The sequence below is a fragment of the Schistocerca gregaria genome, chromosome 11 (assembly GCF_023897955.1).
Source record: "Schistocerca gregaria isolate iqSchGreg1 chromosome 11, iqSchGreg1.2, whole genome shotgun sequence".
NCBI classification, from domain to species: Eukaryota; Metazoa; Arthropoda; class Insecta; order Orthoptera; family Acrididae; genus Schistocerca; species Schistocerca gregaria.
In genome coordinates, this window is record NC_064930.1 from 109,751,160 (window position 1) to 109,775,273 (window position 24,114).

The 24,114-nt window shown below is 45.0% G+C and overlaps 1 protein-coding gene across 2 annotated transcripts in view; it reads left to right on the top strand.

The window, feature by feature from the left end:
* The first annotated feature begins 21,930 nt into the window (after positions 1-21,930).
* Positions 21,931-24,114, top strand: part of LOC126295200 (uncharacterized) — a 154,868-nt gene continuing 152,684 nt past the window's right edge. The window contains exon 1 of one of the 2 annotated variants that reach the window (XR_007552415.1): positions 21,931-22,285. The gene's annotated coding sequence lies outside the window, so the exon portion shown is untranslated. The remainder of the gene's footprint in view (positions 22,286-24,114) is intronic. The other variant, XM_049987512.1, reaches the window with a different exon arrangement.

The following is a 24,114-nucleotide window of genomic DNA, read 5'->3' on the forward strand; positions in this document are numbered from 1 at the left end:
GGCCCATTTCACCTTCTTCTAAATCTCTGTCATGGCGCGACAGTACCGTATCCAGTTCAACAGCATCCGCTCCCTTCCCACCAACAAGAACCTCTACATGCACATCCTTGCAACCCACCCCGTGGACGAGTTCCTCCTCAATGAAACCTTCCTCCAACCCCACCACACTGTCCACACTTTGCCATACCTCCTTCACCGTTCTGATAATCCCCTCCCAATTGCGCATGGCGGAGTTGCCATTGGTCACCACCGCCAGATCCCTGTTCAGCGCCAACCTCTCCTTCCCGACCCCACCGAACACCTGACCCTTAGTCTCTTCTTCCCCGGCCTTACTGTTACCTGCGCCACCATCTATGTCCGCCCTAACGCCCCTATTCCGTTCAACTTCCTCTCCCACGTTGACTGCACCTTCTCCTTCTACGTGATCGCCGCCGACCTCAACATCCACAGGCATTCCACAGCCCAGTTACAACGGTGGCATCGGTTCCTCTCCTCCCTTCAAGGCGACCTCATCCCCATCCTCAGCACACCCGTCCCGAATTCAACTCCTCTCCTGATGTTGTCCTTTCCTCCGCCAACCTCCTTGGCTGCATAACGGTGGATGTCCTGGAGCCTATTGGTAGCGACCATCTCCCTGTCCTCCTCACCGTTTTAGACGGTTGTCGCCCCCACCCCAACCCTTGTAGTGACCCTCCCCCTAAGTATGTCCATAACTATTCCCGTGCCAACTGGAATGCCTACCGGGATATCCTCTCCACCCAGGTCGATAGCCACCCCTTCACCTACCGTCACCCTGATGATGTAACCCATGCCGCCTCCTTTCTCCAGCAGACCTTGTCTGAGGCCGTAGAGGCCCACGTCCCTACTGTCGCCATCCACCCCCACCGTCCTACCTTACCCCCACAGGCCGTTCTCCTCCTCCGAGAACCCCGCCGTCTCTACCGTGCCTTCCTCCACATGCGTGACCCTGAAACACTACGACGCCACCGGAAACTCCAACGATACATTCGTAATTTGTTCGCGGCCAAGAAACGCAGGGACTGGCGACAGACATGCACCCGTTTAAATACTACCCTAACTATCAACTCGTCCAAGTTCTGGTCCGCCTTCCGTCGCCTTACTGGAACTAAACCCTCCCCCAAATATCCTCTTCTCCATGATGATCACCCCTTCCCTGACACCCTTAGTAAGGCAAATCACTTTGCCTCCTACCTGTCTGATGTCTTTTCCATCCCCGATGATCCCCACTTCGATTACTCCCTCTTCCCAGATGTCCGCGATCGAACTGACACCTCTGTCCCGCCCCTCGCACCTGGTTTCCAGTACTTGGACAACATTACAGACACGGAACTCAATGCCCCAATCACTACACAGGATCTCATTCTACACTCCGCACAAAACGCAACATCGCTCCTGGTCACGATCGTGTCACCTATCGTCACCTTTTTGAAGCTCCTGCCTCTTTCCTCTCCACCTTGGCTCTACAGTGTAGTCCTGTCCACCGGTTACTACCCCGACCTGTGGAAAACCTCCCGTATCCTGATGTTCCTTAAACCTGGCAAACCACCGTCTGCCCTCTCTTCCTACCGTCCCCTTAGCCTTACCTCAATCCTTAGCAAGGTCCTGGAATTTATCCTCACCCGCCGCATCCACCAGCATCTCCACCAGCACAGCCTCCTTCTGGTTACCCAGTGTAGCTTTCGCCCGTCCTTCTCTTCCGACGACCTTGTCCTTCACCTCACTCGTCTCCTTTCCGACCAGCTTAATTCCTGTCGCTCCGCTATCTTCCTCTCACTGGACCTCGAACGAGCTTATGACCGGGTATGGCATTCTGGTCTCCTCTTCAAGCTCCAAACCTTCGCCCTTCCTATTAACTACGTCCGCCTGATTGGCTCCTTTCTCTTCCACCGTCCTTCCTACGTCACCATCTATAACACGGATTCCTTCACCTTTTTTCCCTCTGCTGGTGTGCCCCAAGGCTCCGTCCTCTCCCCCCTTCTGTAGATTCTGTATACAGCGAACATGCTGCCGCCGTCACCCCCCGTCCACCTTCTCCAGTTTGCCGATGACACCGCCTTCCTTGCCCTTGCCCGCACCCTGCAGCGCTCCCAACACCTTCTCCAATCCCATCTTGACCGGCTCACCGCTTGGTGCAACCAGTGGTTGCTCAAGGTCAATCCGTACAAAACCCAGGGGATCATTGTAGGCAAAACCACCCCTTCCTTCGCCTCGTTGATTTCAATCTCACCATCTATGGCCGTCCTATCGCCCTCACTCCCACCCTCAAGTACCTTGGCATCACCCTCGACCGTCGCCTCTCCTGGACCCGCCATCTCCGGACAATCCAAGCCAAGGCACGCTCCCGACTCCGTCTCCTCAAGCCCCTTTCGGGCCGTACGTGGGGTCTGGACCCCTCTACCATCCTCCACACCTATAAATCCCTTATCCGCCCTGTCCTTTACCCCCCCACCCTACCTTTTATAAATCCCTTCAAATCCTTGAACGCCATGCTCTCCGCCTTGCCTATCGCATCCGTCTCCCCTCCCCCACGCGGATCCTGTACGATCTCATTCCTTTCCCTCACCTCCCCCTTTTCCTTGAAAGGATACGGATCCTGTACACCTCCCGCAAACTCGACCCTCCCCATCCGCTTGTCTCGCCCATACTCTCCCACCCCCGCCCGCTGCCTCGCCTGTATTCCCACATCCTACCCAGTCTCCATCTCTCCACCCTCCTAACCCTCTCCCAAGGTGGCTTCCGCCAGCTCCCCCTCCCTGATGATGTCCTCCTCTCCTCCATATACCCCTCCTACCAACTTTGATCCTCCTTCCCTCTTCCTGTGTCTGTTCCTTTGGGCACCCTCCCTCCCTCCTCCCTTTCTCCCCACTCCTCCCCCGGGCTTCCCCTCCCCTGTCCCTCTCCTCCTCCATCCATCTCCTCAGCCATTGGCGTCTTTGTTCACCCCTCCCCCCCCCCCCCCCCCCGCCCTTTCCCCCTTCTTGGCAGGAACCCTGGACTCGCACACGCTACATGGACTTTCGCGTTCCGGAGATAATTGCCATCAGTGTCTCGTGATGCCGTCGTGTTTAGCGTTCAGTGTTCACCGTCACACTCCATCATTCACCTGTGCCATCGCCGTCTTCAGTGTTTGTGCATCGTGTCAACAGTTTCAAGTGTGGATTATTGTCGAGTGTGAACGGCTCCGTGTTTGTCTTTCTGTGTCAACTGTTTTCTTGCCCACCGTTCTGTAACCTATGTGTAATCTTTCTGTTTTTTCTCATTGTGTATCCTACGGCTGAAGAGCAGCATAGAACTCTGCTGACAGCCTGCCTGTTGTACAGGCATTAAAATAACAATAAAGAAAAAAAAACGAGAAATTAAAAAAATCGTTTATTTTATTCGTATTACATTTGCATGTCTGTTATAGCTTTCATGTCTTGTTACAATTCCACGTGTCCTGTAACAATACAGTGCACGCAAGTAAACAAGTAATGAAAGCGTATTGCTTGAGCTAGATATCTTACTATACGTAGAGACAGTCTGTTTTGTTGGTACAGTAATATGCCTTACATTTTAGTACCATTCCAACAAGTTTTCACGATCAAATGTGACGATTCATTAGCTCTTTAACCTCAAAACACTGTGCGCCAATTTTCATTGCATATTAGTTCAAGCTAAAATACTGTATGTGATGTGGCTTCTTCTCTCTGTTCCCCAAATTTCCGTTTTTTGTCTCTCTTTATCAAGATTTGATTCCCCCTCAGAGGGGTAGGCGGGCTGGCAGCAGCGTAATATGCCGCTCTGCAGCTTACAAAATAGTTTAAAAACATAATGAGTACAGAATGAACGATATAACCAGGGGCTAAAACGGTGACAGTTTAAAGCCGTAATAGGGCGTAAAGTTGCGTAACTTAAAATAAAAAACCAAAGGGTCGGCGATGCTGATTAAAATACATAGTAATTAGACAGGCACAATTAAAGAAACATGGCGACAGTTTGGTTTCTGTTCGCAAGAGTTGCAAAAACACACACAGTGACAGGATGGTGTCTGTTCACAACACGTAAAAACAGGATCCGCACTATGAAGTAGACAAGAAAGCAGGTGGAAGGGGAGGGGGGGGGGGGGGAGGCAGGCAGACAGCAGAGGGGGTAAAGGGGGAGAGGAGAGGAAAAGCAAAAGGGGGGAGCCAATGGAGGGAAAGGACACAGAAAAAAGGGGGCACGGCAAAGGCGACAAGGAGTGGGGAAGGCAGTGGAGGGGAAAGCAAAAGGACTTGAGGGGTGAGAAAAGGAATCAAAAAGACGGGAGGTGGGAGAAAACGAACAGGATAGAAGGGGGGAGTGGGAGCTCGGGAAAAGGACAGAGAGAGGGATGGGGAAGTGAGAATCAGAGTTGACAGGGATAAATGGAGGGAGAGAGTGCATCATCTGGGAGGAGGAGTTGACAAGCCACCTTGGGAAAGAAGATGAAGGGTGTAGAGATGGAGGGTAAGAGGGACACAACAGTGAAGGCAAGGCAGCGAGTGGGCATCAGAAAGGAGAGGAGCAGTGGGGGGGGGGGGTGGAATCAAGTCGGCCGGAGGTTCAGAGGACTCAGATACGCTCGAGGAAAAGGAGCAGATTGGGGATAGGAATCAGCTCATAGAGGATCTATGTGGGGTAAAGGAGGAATATATGAAAGGCAAGGTGGACTGCAAGGCACTCAAGGATCTGGAGGGACATATTTGGGGAGAGGAGAGGGCAGATATCCAGGTGGGACTGGCATAACAGAGAATGGGCCAGAACAAGGATTTGTAGGTGTGTAAAATGGTAGAGAGAGGCAACCCCAACGTCTGGCCAGAGAGGAGTTTAAGGAGATGGAGGCGGTTGTGGGCTGTGGATTGGATAAAGCAGAGATGAGGGATCAAGGTGAGGTGATGGTCAATGGTGAGTCCATGGTAGGTGAGTGTGAGCAAAAGGCAAAGAAGATGGGCGCAGATGCTAAGAGAAAAATCAAGGTGCCAGAAGGAGCTAGTGGTACAATCTACGATGATTGCTTGGGTCTTGGAAGAATTGATTCTGAGGACCCACTGGTTACACCATGTGGCAAAAAAGTCAAGGTGATTCTGGAGAAGGCATTCATTCCCTTGCAGGGTAGGAGGGAGGGCAAGGAAGGCGGTGTTATCGGCATATGCACGAGGTGGACTGGAGGGGAGGGTTGGGGCCTACCTACTGTGTACAGGACGTAGAGGAGGGGGGTGTTGGGGGAGGGGAACTTGGTCTGGGTGGAGGGTGGTGATAAACTAATGCCACTGCTGGGGTTCAGCAGGACCACGGCTGTAGACATTGAGGTCTGCGACAATCACACAGGTGGAGAAGGTGTAGTCAGTGTGGGCCAGGATATTATATGCAATGGGAGATTTAGACGAGGGTAGTCAGAGAGGTGATGGTGAAGTGGGACTTGTTGTGAGAGTAGGTGCCATAGTTGGTGAGGTGGAAGACAGAGAACAATGCGCCAGCAGTCTTCATTCTAAATGTCCTGGAATGGTAAACCCATAAACTGTGGCAACACTCAGAAGGCACACAAGTCGTTTTGCCCTGCATACAACAGGCGAAACTCGACCGAGGTCAGTCGTCCCACCAGGTGGTCAAGCCCACTGATATATGACCCTCGCAGTATTTATGGAAGTGCAGCCTCTCACTGGAAATGCAGTGTGCTACGTCCTCCACTGCACGCCTCGCAACAGGCCATCCAGGGAAGTAACAGAGTAAACTAAAGGCAAGACCATATACAGTTCCCAACATGCATAGCAATTAAGTTAAAAAATACTTTGAGCTCTCAGTGCAAATACTCTCATTAGAATAACCTTATTTGGCATGTTACCACCATGCAATGACCTAAAATATTAATAAAATTGATGAAAATGAGGGGCAACATGCAAAAAGGGCATAGAACCTCTCATTACCCTCTGGTCACTTTACATTGTTTTTAGTAGTGGTTGACTCATTTGACAGAGGTAGTGTGTTGATCACTGAAAAAGAATCTGTCTAAACAGTTTCCAAAATGTCACAACAAATTGGCAGTGAAAATGGAAATTGATGAAAAAATTAAAGGCGGAATTTTTCTTATGACTTTACCGACATCTTACTAACATTGACGAAGAAGTCACACCCAACACAGATTCACCCTCAGGGAACCCATTGTCATTCACGGACGTACTCACACAGTCATACAAATGTTGAACACATGGCAAAAGGCCAAGTTTGAAGCTGCAGTAAAATGTTGACCTACTGGATCTGCAAGCTTCTCATTAAGGAAACATTTAGGAATTAGCTACTGGTGCCTAACTCAAAAACACTTCTGCATGAGGCCAAAAAGACAAACAATATTTCTATCCTTCATGGCTGAAACATTTAACCTCACTTACACTGTTGTCTGAGCAGGGAGGGGGGGGGGGGGGGCGGAAACCAGTTGACCAAAACATCCTTCATGGAATGAATCACTCAACACACGGACATTGCCGCACTCATCTGTGGAGTGGGGTGGTGACTCCTGGCGTGGAGAAAGGGGTGCCTGCTGGCAGGAGTGCAACTGGTCGACTAGTGGTGTGGGCCACCAATCTGATGTTTCTCGGAACCAGGCATGGATCTGGGTGTGGGTGGACAGTGACAGGAGAGCATGACACAAGTCTTGGCGGTTGACCTATAAATGATGCTCAGCAATACCCATACTAGAGGAGCAACAATAAAAAACAATAATCATCAGTATATACAGCATATAAGGAGGGCAATACCAAAGATCCCACAGCCACTGCTAGAGCACTGATGGCCACCAGAAAGAGGGGGATGCTCAGGACAGAGTCCTGTACGATCCTGTTTTCTTGGATATGGGGGGATACTGACTGAAGCACCTTCTGGAACCCAGAATGTTCGTGACAACAAGTTCTTGAGAAAAATTGAGAGTGGACCCTGGAGACACCACTCATGTAACGTAGCAAGGATGTGGTGATGCCATGTCATGTTATAAGCCTTCTGTAGGTGAAAAAAGACAGCAATGAGATACGGGTAACCTGCAAAGGCCATCTGGACAGTGACCTCCATAGGAACCAAATCGGCAGTCGGATGGCCTTTGTGAAAACTGCCCTGAGATCAACCAAAAGGCCTCAAGACTCAATGGGCTAACACAGCCATTTGCTCACCATTCATTCAAGGAACTTACAAAGAATGCCAGTAAGTCTCACTGGACAGTAAATGTCCACTGTTAGGGGATTCTTACCCAGTTTCTTGTCACTGAGAAGGGAACTCCTAATTGTTCCAGATTTGATTAATTGTGCAGGTGCTGGGAACAGCCAGTGACTGCTGGATGAGAACTGATGCTACAGGGAGGTCGGTGTGGAGTAAATGGGCCTGAGCAGCAGGGATAATAAGCCTGAGGGAGGCAATTGTCAGTCACAAAACATTCCCCCTCCACCAGAGGGCTCAGAGGTGTGTGCTGCCTACATGTTCAGTGCAGTGAAAGTAAGGCAGCAGCACACCTGGTGGACAGCTCTGGATCAGCTGAGAGCAGACACAACCCTCGGAATCCCACCGAGAGGGGCGAAGCTGTTAGTGGCTGGCTAAGGAGACAACATGGCAATGCTCAGTGGTAATGCAGAAATGGGGATTCTAATGCAGAAGAGGTTCTGGAGGATGAAGGCGTGCTCTAATAATGGTGGCACGAAGTGTCAGAGAGAATAGCCCTTGAGCTGCACTTATGACGGATGCCATTTACAGTTGCTGCACGAGTTTGCATAACTCATCCGAAAGTATCTCCAGTCATCCTCCCCTCTCTGTAGAGGTGTTGTTAATCAACAGGAAACTCATAGGATGGGAGCACAGCCTACCATTTATTTGCAGTACTATGTGGTATGATGGAAAGCACGTGCACAGGCTCTGATTATCATTGAGGACCGCAAGATTCGGGACAGATCCGTAGGACAGGCAGTTGGCTGTGCAAAGACAGTAGCACTTGGCCTCATCTAGACCAAAAAATTGCAATACGGCATACTACTCTTAGAGTGACTACAACACTCATGGAGTCATTTGATAGGGGTTGAAACAAGGATAGCAGATCAATCAATGTGGTCGATTGCTTGGAACTGATCTCTGTAGGAGAGGAGATAATCACAACAAACTGCAGTCCAGCAACAGCCAGCACGGAACTGCTTTGGGCATGCAGTCTAGCCTATTATAGTGAGTTATGTGAACTCGTGCAGGAACTGTAAACAGCATCCGACATAAGTGCAGCTCAAGAGCTCTTCTCTCCGACCTTTCGTGCCGCCATTATTAGAGCACGCGTTCATCCTCCGGAACCTCTTCTGCATCGGAATCCCCATTTCTGCATCACCGCTGAGCAGTGGCGTGCTGTCTCCTCAGCCAGCCACTAACAGCTTCACCCTTCTCGGTGGGATTCCGAAGGTTGTGTCTGCCCCCAGCTGATCCAGAGCTGTCCACCAGGTGGGCTGCCGCCTTACTTTCACTGCACTGAACATGTAGGCGGCACACACCTCTGTGCCCTCTGGTGGAGGGGGGATGTTTTGTGACTGACAATTGCCTCCCTCAGGCTTATTATCCCTGCTGCTCAGGCCCATTTACTCCACACTGACCTCCCTGTAGCATCAGTTCTCGTCCAGCAGTCACTGGCTGTTCCCAACACCTGCACAATTAATCAGATCTGGAACAATTAGGAGTTCCCATCTCAGTGACAAGAAACTGGCTAAGTATCCCCTAACAGTGGAAATTTACTGTCCAGTGAGACTTACTGGCGTTCTTCGTAAGTTCCTTGAATGAATGGTGAGCAAATGACTGTGTTGGCTCATTGAGTCTTGGGGCCCTTTGATTGATCTCAGGGCAGTTTTCGCAAAGGCCATTTCACTGTCGATTTGGTTCCTATGGAGGTCACTGTCCAGATAGCCTTCGCAGGTCACCGGCATCTCATTGCTGTCTTTTTTCACCTACAGAAGGCTTATAACATTACATGGCATCACCACATTCTTACAACATTACATGAGTGGTGTCTCCAGGATCCACTCTCAATTTTTCTCAAGAACTTGTTGTCACGTACATTCTGGGTTCCAGAAGGTGCTTCAGTCAGTATCCCCCCATATCCAAGAAAACAGGGTCATACAGGACTCTGTCCTGAGCATCCCCCTCTTTCTGGTGGCCATCAGTGCTCTAGCAGTGGCTGTGGGATCTTTGGTATTGCCCTCCTTATATGCTGTATATACTGATGATTATTGTTTTTTATTGTTGTTCCTCTAGCATGGGTATTGCTGAGCATCATTTATAGGTCAACTGCCAAGACTGGTGTCATGCTCTCCTGTCACTGTCCACCCATACCCAGATCTTTGCCCAACTGGTCTTTGATCACTGGCTGATGTGGCTTCCCCACCCAACTTAATTGGAAGTCCTAGCAACACCTCAATACCCTTCACTGCCTCAGTAACACTAGCTGGTGTGCAGATCACTCTACTCTTTTGCAGCTCTACAAAGCCCCGATTCTGTCCCGTCTCGACTGTAGGAGTCTTACAGTCTTGCACATAATTCAGGATCACCCTCAGCGTTGCCAATACTGGATCCCATTCATCACTGTGCAGTCTGACTTGTGACACGAGCCTTCCAAACAAGCCCTGGGGACAGCTTATAAGTCGAGGCTGGAGTTCCTCCATTCATCATCAGGTGCCAACAACAGCTCCTGAATTACACTATATGTATTTGCAGCTTCCCCGAACATCTCAGCTACTGAGTCCTTTTCGCTGGAAAGAATCTCCACCTCCCACAACAAGGAGAACTGAGTTTACAACTGCTCCATGCCTATAGTGTCCCTGTTCGAACTGCAACTTCCTCCACTGTCACCTGCAGTCTGGGAGACATCGCATCTGCCCCACAGCTTGTGTCTCAACCTGAGATTTGTCTCTGAGTCTCCTTTGGTCCAAAAGATTCTGCTGACCCCATGATTTTTCACCAACTGTTCCTGGCTGTCCTTGAGATGTATCCAGGTTCAGAAGTGATAGTCACCAATGGCTCAACACCTGATGGGCTTTGCATACACACATGCATGGTGTAGTGAACTCCACTCTCTGCCAAACAGCTACAGTGTCTTCACTGATGAATTGATGGCCATTAAACTAGTCCTTAGCCATGTTTGTTCTTGGACTGGTAAAAGTATCCTAATCTGCAGAGACTCCCTTGGTAGCCTTCAGCTAATAGACCAGTACTATTCTCCTCACCCACTGTTTATGGCTGTCCAGCATCTCATCTCTGACCTCCATCAAGCTGAATGGTCAGTCATTTTCACTTGGCCTCCCATTCCTGTTAGGATTTCGGGAAAAAGAGAGTTCCAGAACCAGACCTTTGTTCATTTATATACCATCAATCGCTGGACATCTGGAACTCATTAGTCCCCCCAAACAAACTGAGGACACTTAAGAAGTCACGACCATGTGGCAGTCTTCCCCTACACACTTCTCGCAGGGAATCCACCGTCCTCTGTTGACTTTGCATTGGCCACACTGAGCTGACTTGTGGGTACATTCCACTTACTTATCGACTGCCCTAATTTGGCTGTTTTGAGGTGGCCTCTTAATCTTCCTGACACACTAGCTTTGGTGTTACGACCTGGTGTTACGATTTGCCCCGCAATGGTGGTTTCTATTCATCCCTGTAAGATGGGGCTTTTTAGCCTCATTGATTGCCTGAGGGATTGGTGGGGTAACCCCCTCCTGCTTCTCCCCTCAAGGTCCCCTGGGAGTTCCTGCTTGGTGGCCCAGGTTGGCCTTTACCCTTCCCACCTTTCTTTTCTCTTTATTATTTCTCATTTCTCAGCTTTAATGCCTTGTATTAACTGATCATTTAATGAATTGTCTGTGCTGTTTCTCTGGGCTTTTTATTTTTATTTATTTATTTTTTGAGCTAGTTACACTAAGGCTTTCCAGGATTTGCATTTCACCTTGTTTAACACTTAACTGATGAAAGGACTGATGATCTAGCAATTTAGTCCCTTTCACTCCAAACCATCCAGCCACATCATGTGATGAAAATTGGTTTTGCACTAACACGGATGACTATCATTGGTGAGTATGGCTGGACCTAGACAGAACCCATTACTCCAATGTTTAGGAGAGCCACAGCATTTACCAGAGCCACAGCAGTGTTGCACTTCGAATGATGTATTGGGAAGCCATCGGTTCTGACTTCAGGCCAAGGCTAGTAGTGACTGACAGAACTCTGATGGCACAACAGTATGTCACAGACATCTTGCATCCACATGTGTCATCTCTCATGTAACAGTATAGTGGTGCCAGTTCTCAACAGGATATGTTCAGCCACACATGGCACATGTCTCTGTAACCTGTTTTCTCGATGTTGAGGTACTTCTGTGGCCAGCAAAATCCCAAGATCTGTTTGTGAAAGAACATGTATGGGATCAGCTTGGACATCAACTCCACCCCAATGCCAGTATCCATGATAATGAGTACTGTTTCCCACATTTGTGTGCCATCATGCTTCAGGAGAGGATAAAACACCTTTGTGACACACTTCCCAACTGTATCACTGCAGGCATTCGGGCCTGAGGGAATGCAAATGATCCATGGAACAAGAACCCAACAAACAAATACACTCCTGGAAATGGAAAAAAGAACACATTGACACCGGTGTGTCAGACCCACCATTCTTGCTCCGGTCACTGCGAGAGGGCTGTACAAGCAATGATCACACGCACGGCACAGCGGACACACCAGGAACCGCGGTGTTGGCCGTCGAATGGCGCTAGCTGCGCATCATTTGTGCACCGCCGCCGTCAGTGTCAGCCAGTTTGCCGTGGCATACAGAGCTCCATCGCAGTTTTTAACACTGGTAGCATGCCGCGACAGCGTGGACGTGAACCGTATGTGCATTTGACGGACTTTGAGCGAGGGCGTATAGTGGGCATGCGGGAGGCCGGGTGGACGTACCGCCGAATTGCTCAACACGTGGGGCGTGAGGTCTCCACAGTACATCAATGTTGTCGCCAGTGGTCGGCGGAAGGTGCACGTGCCCGTCGACCTGGGACCGGACCGCAGCGACGCACGGATGCACGCCAAGACCATAGGATCCTACGCAGTGCCGTAGGGGACCGCACCGCCACTTCCCAGCAAATTAGGGACACTGTTGCTCCTGGGGTATCGGCGAGGACCATTCGCAACCGTCTCCATGAAGTTGGGCTACGGTCCCGCACAACGTTAGGCCGTCTTCCGCTCACGCCCCAACATCGTGCAGCGCGCCTCCAGTGGTGTCGCGACAGGCGTGAATGGAGGGACGAATGGAGACGTGTCGTCTTCAGCGATGAGAGTCACTTCTGCCTTGGTGCCAATGATGGTCGTATGCGTGTTTGGCGCCGTGCAGGTGAGCGCCACAATCAGGACTGCATACGACCGAGGCACACAGGGCCAACACCCGGCATCATGGTGTGGGGAGCGATCTCCTACACTGGCCGTACACCTCTGGTGATCGTCGAGGGGACCCTGAATAGTGCATGGTACATCCAAACCGTCATCGAACCCATCGTTCTACCATTCCTAGACCGGCAAGGTAACTTGCTGTTCCAACAGGACAATGCACGTCCGCATGTATCCCGTGCCACCCAACGTGCTCTAGAAGATGTAAGTCAACTACCCTGACCAGCAAGATCTCCGGATCTGTCCCCCATTGAGCATGTTTGGGACTGGATGAAGCGTCGTCTCACGCGGTCTGCACGTCTAGCACGAACACTGATCCAACTGAGGCGCCAGGTGGAAATGGCATGGCAAGCCGTTCCACAAGACTACATCCAGCATCTCTACGATCGTCTCCATGGGAGAATAGCAGCCTGCATTGCTGCGAAAGGTGGATATACACTGTACTAGTGCCGACATTGTGCATGCTCTGTTGCCTGTGTCTATGTGCCTGTGGTTCTGTCAGTGTGATCATGTGATGTATCTGACCCCAGGAATGTGTCAATAAAGTTTCCCCTTCCTGGGACAATGAATTCAGGTGTTCTTATTTCAATTTCCAGGAGTGTAATTTGCACTTATATACTACTGGCCATTAAAATTGCTTCACCAAGAAGAAATGCAGATGATAAACGGGCATTGATTGGACAAATATATTATACTAGAACTGACATGTGATTACATTTTTGCACAATTTGGGTGCATAGAGCCTGAGAAATCACTATCCAGAACAACCATCTCTGGCCATAATAATGGCCTTGATACGCCTGGGCATTGAGTCAAACAGAGCTTGGATGGCATGTACAGGTACAGCTGCCCATGCAGCTTCAACACAATACCACAGTTCATCAAGAGTATTGACGCGTATTGTGACGAGCCATTTTTTTTTTTTTTTTTTTTTTTTTTTATAGTAAAGAATGTGTTTTAAAGTTGAAATGGTCATTACAACTGTTCACTTGAGAACACTACGATAAACCAAAATCACAGTTGTTAATCAATGCAGTGCAGGCAGAATTGTTGGCATTTCTTAAGTTAAGAGGTTAATTGCAGCAATCAGTATATTTTTCTGAAACTGTGATAATAATTTAGGTACTCTGGGTAAGTAGTATTTATGTAAGGAACTGTGATGTTAAACTGTATCGTGTAACATGTCATACTTGCCATTATCCCTTAGCTGCTGAGATGGCTTCTTGACCAATGTGCAGAAGTTAGAGACTAATGTTTCCAGTATACACTTCATCCAAGTCTGGTTTGCCAATACCCTTGAAATAGTATGTATTTATATGTTTTGAGAAGATTCCTTTGCAGGATTGCAGTTTTGTGTTATTTCTGAAGCCCGAGTTTAGCTTCATTATCTGAAAGTAATGACGTGATGGCCGAGATCATTTATTAATTTTTAATTTTATTAGTTTATTTATTTATTGCTTCTTTCCTTGTGGACTCCAGCTAGCTGAGAGTAAGGGCATCACAAGATGTTTCACAGTTTGTTGCTAAGATAAGTAACTGATTATATTTTCCCCATTAGTATGTTTGATGTATGTGCATTCCTTCCTATACACCATGTGTACTGCATAACATAACAGCATTTCCTTTGAGTCCCATGGTAATAAGGTGTCTTGCATTGGGTCATAATGATTCATGCAGTCAGGCACCTTTGACAGGTCCTTCAATATCCCACACAAATTCTATTGCCTGTCAAGGGAGCTCAGAACTAAGGCCCGGCAATTCTTATCAATTCAGAGTGTTTTGTAAAAGTGAAATTAAATGATATTGGCCTGCATTTTCTTAATTCACCTCTGTTGATTTTCTTAAATTACTCGTTTTCACTGATTCTGAAAAAAAATGCTTTTCTCTATTGTAGCATTCAATAAAGATGTTGAGTCTTTTGGTAGACTTTCCTGCATTCCTTTATGAGAGATGGTGTAACACCACATAAGCCAGAAAAATGTTTTGACTTTAAGTTGGTTTATTGTGTTTGAAACCTCTGTGTCAATGCGATGAATGCAATGGTAGAATTTTTGCCACTGTATTCCCTCCATCTGTTATATGTGGTCTTATTTTATCTGTTACAGTTACAATATATATGTTGAGGGTGTTTGCTATTTCAGAAGGCTCTATTTCACTTTCATTACCTTTCAGTGGGCAGATGTCCTCATTCCTATTTCTTCTCTCCTCATTTTTATTTTCCCTGCCAATTTCAGTAAGTAACTTATGTGGTGTAAGACTGATACTGAATCTTTGGTTGAGGTACCCTTGTGGAAGAATCCTCCAGTGGATATATGCCTGACTACTTATAACTTGACTCATCCTACGTGGTTAAATGTGCTCTCTCACGATGGGGTTTGGGGGAAATAATGTGTGGGGCATCAAAATTAACAGATTTTCAGTCAGGGATTGTGTGTAAGTTCTCACTATTTCTACAGCGTCACATGCTTAATTTATAGTGCTCTATTCATTTCAATATCAAGTACCTTCACTGCATCTTTCACAATATTTACCTCAAAATCAGCATTCTTTCAATAGTCAATCTGAGTTGTCATCATTCGAACTTAACCTAACAAATTTGTTTTCTTTGTAACCAATTTATGATAGTGCAACTGAACTGTGAAACTGCAGGTAAGTTAATTAAGAATGTGTACATATTGTAATACACTCCTGGAAATTGAAATAAGAACACCGTGAATTCATTGTCCCAGGAAGGGAACTTTATTGACACATTCCTGGGGTCAGATACATCACATGATCACACTGACAGAACCACAGGCACATAGACACAGGCAACAGAGCATGCACAATGTCATCACTAGTACAGTGTATATCCACCTTTCGCAGCAATGCAGGCTGCTATTCTCCCATGGAGACGATCGTAGAGATGCTGGATGTAGTCTTGTGGAACAGCTTGCCATGCCATTTCCACCTGGCGCCTCAGTTGGACCAGCGTTCGTGCTAGATGTGCAGGCTGCGTGAGACGACGCTTCATCCAGTCCCAAACATGCTCAATGGGGGACAGATCCGGAGATCTTGCTGGCCAGGGTAGTTGACTTACACCTTCTAGAGCACGTTGGGTGGCACGGGATACATGCGCACGTGCATTGTCCTGTTGCAACAGCAAGTTACCTTGCCGGTCTAGTAATGGTAGAACGATGGGTTCGATGACTGTTTGGATGTACCGTGCACTATTCAGTGTCCCCTCGACGATCACCAGAGGTGTACGGCCAGTGTAGGAGATCGCTCCCCACACCATGATGCCGGGTGTTGGCCCTGTGTGCCTCGGTCGTATGCAGTCCTGATTGTGGCGCTCACCTGCACGGCGCCAAACACGCATACGACCATCATTGGCACCGAGGCAGAAGCGACTCTCATCACTGAAGACGACACGTCTCCATTCGTCCCTCCATTCACGCCTGTCGCGACACCACTGGAGGCGGGCTGCACGATATTGGGGCGTGAGCGGAAGACGGCCTAACGGTGTGCGGGACCGTAGCCCAGCTTCATGGAGACGGTTGCGAATGGTCCTCGCCGATACCCCAGGAGCAACAGTGTCCCTAATTTGCTGGGAAGTGGCCGTGCGGTCCCCTACGGCACTGCGTAGGATCCTACCGTCTTGGCGTGCATCCGTGCGTCGCTGCGGTCCGGTCCCAGGTCGATGGGCACGTGCACCTTCCGCCGACCACTGGCGACAACATCGATGTACTGTGGAGACCTCACGCCCCACGTGTTGAGCAATTCGGCGGTACGTCCACCTGGCCTCCCGCATGCCCACTATACGCCCTCGCTCAAAGTCCGTCAACTGCACATACGGTTCACGTCCACGCTGTTGCGGCATGCTACCAGTGTTAAAGACTGCGATGGAGCTCCGTATGCCACGGCTAACTGGCTGACACTGACGGCGGCGGTGCACAAATGCTGCGCAGCTAGTGCCATTCGACGGCCAACACCGCAGTTCCTGGTGTGTCCGCTGTTCCGTGCGTGTGATCATTGCAGTGTCCGGAGCAAGTATGGTGGGTCTGACACACCGGTGTCAATGTGTTCTTTTTTCCATTTCCAGGAGTGTATGTCCCCAGTCACTACCAGTACATTGATCTGTGGCCTTTGATCTCTTACGACAGTGGAGACAGCAAAGAAATCCTTTACTTTTGAGTTTTTCCACAGTGCTAATAGTTTTGGAAATCTAAAATTCAGAGATTTCGTAAGTGTCATTAAAAATGGGCAATTTTGTTAACCAGGAGAACAACATGACTCTGTCCCTAGAAAAGGATGTAGTTTGCATTATTTGAAACTGATTTGTATCATTTGCTGTTTATTTTAAATAAATTAGGCTTGCTGATGTGCGCTGAAATCAAATTTTACTCAAAGAAGGAAAGAAGATTATGGTTTAACACCTTGGAGAGAATGAAGTCATTAGAGACATAATGTGAACTCTGACTGCACAAGGAGAATTGCCATGTGCTGTGCTTGGGAGTTTGCTCCAACTCACTTGAGGAAACTGTGGGAAACCTCAGCCTGCATTATCAGACATTTTTCCTGGTCCAGATGCCTCTGCGTGGCAGTCATCTGCCAACTCTATGAATTATTCTCATTGTTTATTTGTGTGCATTAAAACCTGTGATACTAATACATGTGAGGAAGTATGTTTTGTACTTAACAGCACTCAGAAATCTGCAAAATTGTCTTTTTCGGATGGGATGGGGGAGGGGGTGTTGACTGCTTTAGGAGTTTTGTGTTCAGGAACTCAACTCTAGACCCTGTAAGTATGGAGATTACCTGAGAGAACCAGTCAGTAGGGAGTCCTTGTCTACTTGCTCTCATACTGTACTACAAGGTTGTGTAAGCCTTTTTTGTTACCATAAATGCTTCATCTTACTTTATCATTTAAGTTTGCACGAGCAAGTCACCAAGCAGAGTGTACCATAAATGAAGATGCTCTCAATACCTTCACCCTCTAAACACTGTGAATGTATCACAAGCATGAGACCCAATGTCTCTAAGTTAAGATATACATCTTGACATGTCAGATACCTAACAAACCTGTCCACATGATTTACTGTGTTAGAGGAAGTGAAATCATTGCAGTAACTGTTTCTTAAACAGATGTAGAGGAATGTTTGATGTGTCATCGCCTTTGACCTGTGACATAAGAAGCATGCGATAAACACCATAAACAATGTGTGACTATAACATGATGTTATTGGCAATTTTTTCAAAAACTACAATCAGGATTTTTTAGTGTCACATTCACTGTCTTTGCCAATGCACAACCAAATTTTCACCTTCCAACCCAACTGATACATTGGACACAGCTATAGATCACTCTGTCACCACAGCCACATATTTTTACTATCACATTCATTAACTTCACCTGCTCACAAGCTACAGATCAGTGTGTCACCAATACCAGTTCTTTTTCTCTTTTTCCAAATTAGTTGGCTTTGCCAACAAACAACGAAAGTGTGAATTCATCCACCAAAAGGTGGCATGACAGCAGCCATTAACAGTACATCACTGGCCAGAGCTGATGACTCATATCGAACATTCTTCTTGTCACTCTTAAACACCCAGTGCTGGCTGCCGAGAGAGCAATGTCTGTTTCTTTCAATGAGTACCATAGCAGTATATTGTCAGGTGATCTTTCACAGAACTAAAAGGAATTCTGGTTGTATGTAAATGCCGTTAGTGGCACCAAAACTAGTGTCAAGTACCTAGTGAATGAGACAGGAACTCAAGCTGAGGGTAGAAAGCAAAAGCTGAAATGTGTAACTCTGTTTTCAAATGTTGCTTTACAACAGAAAACCGAGGCGAACTGCCCCAATTTAATCCTTGTACCACTCAAAAGATGAATGAAATAAGTATCAGTATCAATGGTATTGAGAAACAGTTGAAATCATTAAAGCTGAACAAAGCTCTAGGGCCTGAAAGTATTTCTGTTAGATTCCATACGGAATTTGTGACTGTGTTAGACCCTCTTCTTACTATAACCTTTCATAGACCCCTTGAACAAAAAACAGTGCCCAATTCTTGGAAAAAGATACAGATCACACTCATTTACAACAAGGGTAGAAGAAATGATCCACAAAACTGCCATCCAATATCCTTTACATCAATTTGTTGCAGAATCTTAGCACCTATTCTGAGCTCAAACATAATGAATTATCTTGAACAGAATGACTTCCTAAATGCCAACCTGCATGGATTTTGGAAACATCAATCATCTGAAACCCAACTTGCACTTTTCTCAGGAAACACTGAATGCCTGTATTAACTGATTTCCGAAAAACATTTGACTCAGTACCATGCACACGCGTATTGTCAACAGTATGATCATATGGGTATCAAGTGAAATTTGTGACTGGGTTGATGACTTTCTGGTAGGGATGACACAACATGTTATCTTGGTTGAAGAGTCACGGTCAGATGCAGAAGTAATTTCAGGTATACCTCAGCAAAGTGTGTTGGGTCCCTTGCTGTCCATATTGTACATTAATGACCTTGCAGACAACATTAATACTGACAGCAAACTTTTTGCAGATGATGCACCTATCTATAATGAAGAACTGTCTGAAAGAAGCTCCATAAATATTCAGTCAGATCTTGATAAGATTTCAAAGTGGTGCAGAGATTGGCAACTTGCTTTAAATGTTCAGCAATGTAAGACTTTGCACTTCAAAAACATAATATCCTATGACTATAATATCCATGAGTCACTCTTGGAAGCAGCCAACTCATACAAATACCTGGTTGATTGATTGATTTGAGGGAGGGGACCATACAGCAGGCCTTTGGTGCTACAGGATTAGAGAAGGAAGTCGCCTGTGCCCTTTCAAAGGAACCATACCGGCATTTGTCTAAAGTGACTTAGGGAAATCGGGGAAAATCTATATCAGGATAGCTGTACGCTATCTATCTATATCAGGATAGCTGTATGCTGATTTGAACCACCATCCTCCCAAATGCGCTTCCAGTGTGCTAATCACTGCGCCACCTTTGTAGGGATATTTATTTATTTACCTTCTGTCCATATAACAAAAAGTTTTCAGGCATTGTCAGGGAAATTTAGATTACATTACAGATATACAGTAAAATATTTACATTCTTTCATAACAACATATGGGTCAGACACATGTCTGTACACATTATTTTTCAAAAGGGCACTACAAGTAGATTCCTCTATAGTGTAACACAATTTAGCTTATATTTATGATAGTACAGTATACATTATACAGTGTATAATTACATTCTTTCATACCACAGATAGATCGGAGACATTGTCCATATACACTGTTTTCCAAGATGGCACTACAACTTAAAGTCCTCTATAGAGTAACAACACTTCTCTATTAATAATTGCTTCAGTCTACTCTTTAGCATATTTAGATTATAAAATGGCATGATCACATCGGTTCAGCCGTGGGCAAAGCAGGTGGTATACTAGAGTTTATTGGAAGAATACTGGGGAAGTGCAGTCTATCTACAAAGGAGATTGCTGACAAATCACTCATGCAGCCAGTTCCCGAATATGTTCAAGTGTGTGGGACCCGTACCACATAGGCCTGACGGGGGGGTTATTGAACGTCTACAGAGCAGGGAGCATGAATGATCACGCATTTATTTAATCAGTGGGAGAGTGTCAGAGATACTGAAGGAACTGAACTGGAAGACTCTTGAAGATTGAAGTAAACTATTACAAGTCTATTAACAATGTTTCAATAACTAGTTTTAAATGACTGCTCTAGGAATATCCTATACCCCCTACGTATTGCTCACACAGATGTCATGAAGATAAGGTTAGAATAATTACTGCATGCATAGAGGCATTCAATCAATCATTCTTCCCGTGATTCAGATGTGAATGGAACTGGAAGAAACCTTTGTAATTGGTATAATGGGACATACCCTCTCACATGAATCTTACAGTGGTTTGCTGAGTATTGATGTAGATAATATTTCACTTTTTGGATGTTATTGATCGTCATAAAGAATCTCCACACTGGAAAGTGGTTCCAAAAGGGCGTGTGTACTCTTGTTTCCTAGCTGGCATGAAACAATTCTACATTGTTCTTCTAGTCTTGGAACGATAAGATCATAAGTGGCAAAGTACACTTGATTGTTAATTACTGGCAATACTTGCTACATTGTGTTGCGATGTAGGCTAAAATAATTTTCATGCCTACCTTGTATGTCGTTTGTCACTGGTAGAAATTATGGAGAGATCGGTAGCTACATTTAACTCGTGCGACTGTAATTTACAAATAATTGATGTATTTTTCCCATATTGTATAATAAATAACACACTACAGACTTATTACATGAAGTTCAACGAAGAATTTATGGTGAATAATGTATACGTAAAAAAACATATATTTTTGCTAAGGATTTATCTAATTTTCCTTGAATAAGGCATTCTCAGATGATTTCTTCATTATCAAAAGTTCGCATTTTACATTATCCAACATTTTTTCTGTAATTCCAAACGATACATTTTCAGACTAAATCTTGAATATCTGTCCATTAATTAGAATTGTACGTTTGGCTGCTTAGGAAATACACTTGAGACTTCATTAGTAACCAATATTATTCATTTAATAGTGAAACCAATTCAACTATTCACAACTTTCCAGTGTAGGAGCCAATTGGTGAAAGAACATAGCCATTATTACAAAAATTTTATAACACTTCTCGGAGCCTTACAATAAACTACCTTTCTCCGGCATTTATTGCTTCCGATTTACAGACGTGCAAGCTCTCTAACCTCTCTCGTTCGTTGTAGATCGTCGTTTCATACACTCTTTAAAAGAATGGAGCGAACCATGTTAACTGGGCACGAAAGTATCAGCAGGGCTAAAATTGAAACAATAAAGTTGATGGGTGCCAGAAGCGAAGTACTTTATAAAACAGCCAGAAAAACATTAATGCAGAAAATTAACAGTATTAAGCAAAGAAAAGAAAAGCTAAGAAAAAAAAAAAACTCTCGGAAAATATTGCTATTTACATGGTGTGGATCAAGCATGTGTATCATAAACAATAATAGTAATAATAAATTGCAAACTAACGTCTCCAAAGTTTTTCAACAGATAGGTGAGAGTAGAAGTTTAAATCGAAAGCTTTAATTAATTGCTGAAAGTAGTGTGGACAACTCTCAATTGCAGCCATAAACAAATGAGTACTGAACTAGTGACAGTTTCGCATGATGGTAAACTGCCAACACCGAAACATCAAAAAGTTTAAGAGAAACTATAAAAATGGAATTTTTCACATTGGCATCTAATAATTAGGACTCTGAATGTTTGAGGTGATAAACTCGTTTTATATCCGATTAATATCAATTGATGTTATAATATAATTACGATAAGTTATTATTATTTTTAATTAGGTGGGACATATGTGTGAATGCCTTTCTCCATATGAATTAAATTTCTCCGATATAAGTTTCTCTAGCTACTATTTTGTATAATAATCATTACGTGATTGTGTACACTGAAAATATTTTACGGTCTTTTTATTTTTAAACTCTTCTTTGTTGGCAATGGAATGGTGGTGTACTGTGGAGTGTTAACATGTTTGGCGCGTTAATTTTAGTGTTTGAATTTGATTTGGTTATTAAAACAAATAATACCGTAGCTCTCTTTAATAACAGTAATACAACAAGTTTTTCGTTATCATAATAAAGTAATCAGTGCGCTGCAAGAACAAATATTCTTACGTAACATGCAGTTGTTCGACATCCGTCTATCATTTCAGAAGTGTGCTGAAGATATATAAATCTGTGTTAGAATTGTATTTAGATTTATAAGAAGTCCCAGGTAAGAATGAGGAACTATGAAATTTCGCATGTCCATAACTGTTTGAAGCTGTTGAAAGACAATAACAATTTCAAGTTGCTGCCTATTTTTCACGTTGAGAGAATAAGTAGAGATGTTGCCAAATTAATTTTGGTAACTACTTTGTTATACACACGACCCCTTAGAGTGCAGGGGGCTATTTGTTAACAGTTTTATGATGCAAATATTCTTTCCTTTTGTTTTAAGCTCTACGGACAAGAAGGTTATCCCAGCGCTCGGTAATTGTGTTTACGTGTATATAATATTATACAACAATTAATGAAAATTTCGGGAACTCATCTTGTTGAGTATTTGACAAGTTTTTCAGTGAATGTTACAGTATTGTTCTTCTTAGTTAAAACGACAGTAGATGGGACGAAAATAGTCTGTTTAATTTTGCCATTATTTGAATCTTCCTCGTAGCACTCCTCCCAAATGACACCAAGGAGATATTCTTTGCTTAGGAGTCATAAATAGGTGTTTGTTCCAAAACTACCCGTACTACCAAGAAGTGTATGTGCATTTTAAGTTGATTTTATATATATATATATATATATATATATATATATATATATATATATATATATATATATATATATATATATATATGCATGTTATTTGTTTGTGTGCTGGGTTCCTGCTCAAGGTTCATTTGTACCATAAATCATAATGATGTGGAATGATTAATTTTACAAGCGCACCATAACTTTATTCTTAAAGATGGCTATATGCTGAAAACTCTCTCTCTTTTTATTTTTTTTATTTTAATATATTGAGATTGAGTTATTAACTCCTAGCCACCACCCTTTACACATTATGTTGGCAGAGAGAGTTTTACACAATAGCAGGAGTTGTCAAGGAGAAACGGTTTGTTATCGAGAATTAAAATATATTGGTGCCATGGCCATTGCACTTTTTTAAATTGTATTGGGCTAAAGAATTTCATGGTTCTCTCATCTGTGTAACTGTCAGTAGGAATTAGTCCAGAAAGAAGAAAGTTAGGGACTCTGTCTAGTGGCAGCCTACATTTATTTATATTTCCACCTGACTGTTATTTTCCAACCTAATCTAAACCCCAGGCCATATGACAGACCTGTCTGTCATCAGAGCCAAGGTTTTGAGGCAGAGCACTATCATACTCAAGCCATTATGCATTTTTTTGTGCAATGTTTGTAAATGATATTACAATATAGGCTAGATGTACTTTTAAGGTGTCCAGAGGTGTCTAAAAAAATGTGCTGACTGTCTTAGAATTCCTGGTATGAGGATACACAGATCTGCTCAGGATTGGACAGTATTTCTGCTACTGTTGTAGTCCCTAAGTGGAATATGTTGGCTGTGAAGCCTTTGATCCCTGTAGTGGCTGCCTGAGTGAGAGTTGTACTCAGCAGAGTTGGGACAAGAGATCTCAGGCACTTTGGTCTCGGGTGGATTGCTGGAGTAGAACACACTTATATTCTCTTTGGGTCATTCCATGCCAAGTGGTCTAGAGGCTCCCACATGACCCTCATGGATTTTGATGAAATTTTGTATGAACATTCACACATGTTCTCAATGAACACTGGTAAAGTTTCAGTTGCAGAAATTCAATACTTGCAGAGATATAGTCACTTGTTTGCACAGCTTCCAATAGTGCATCCTTGAATTTTCAGCAACTTTGAGATGAGATATCTCTGTAAGTATTTGCATGAAAGAAACAGAACCTGGCCATCTTATACAACTTTCAGAGCTCTTTAAAGTAAAGTATTAAGAAAAGGATTTCTGAGCAATTTGCATATAGATAATTTGAAGAAAAGTTGGGGGAAAAAATA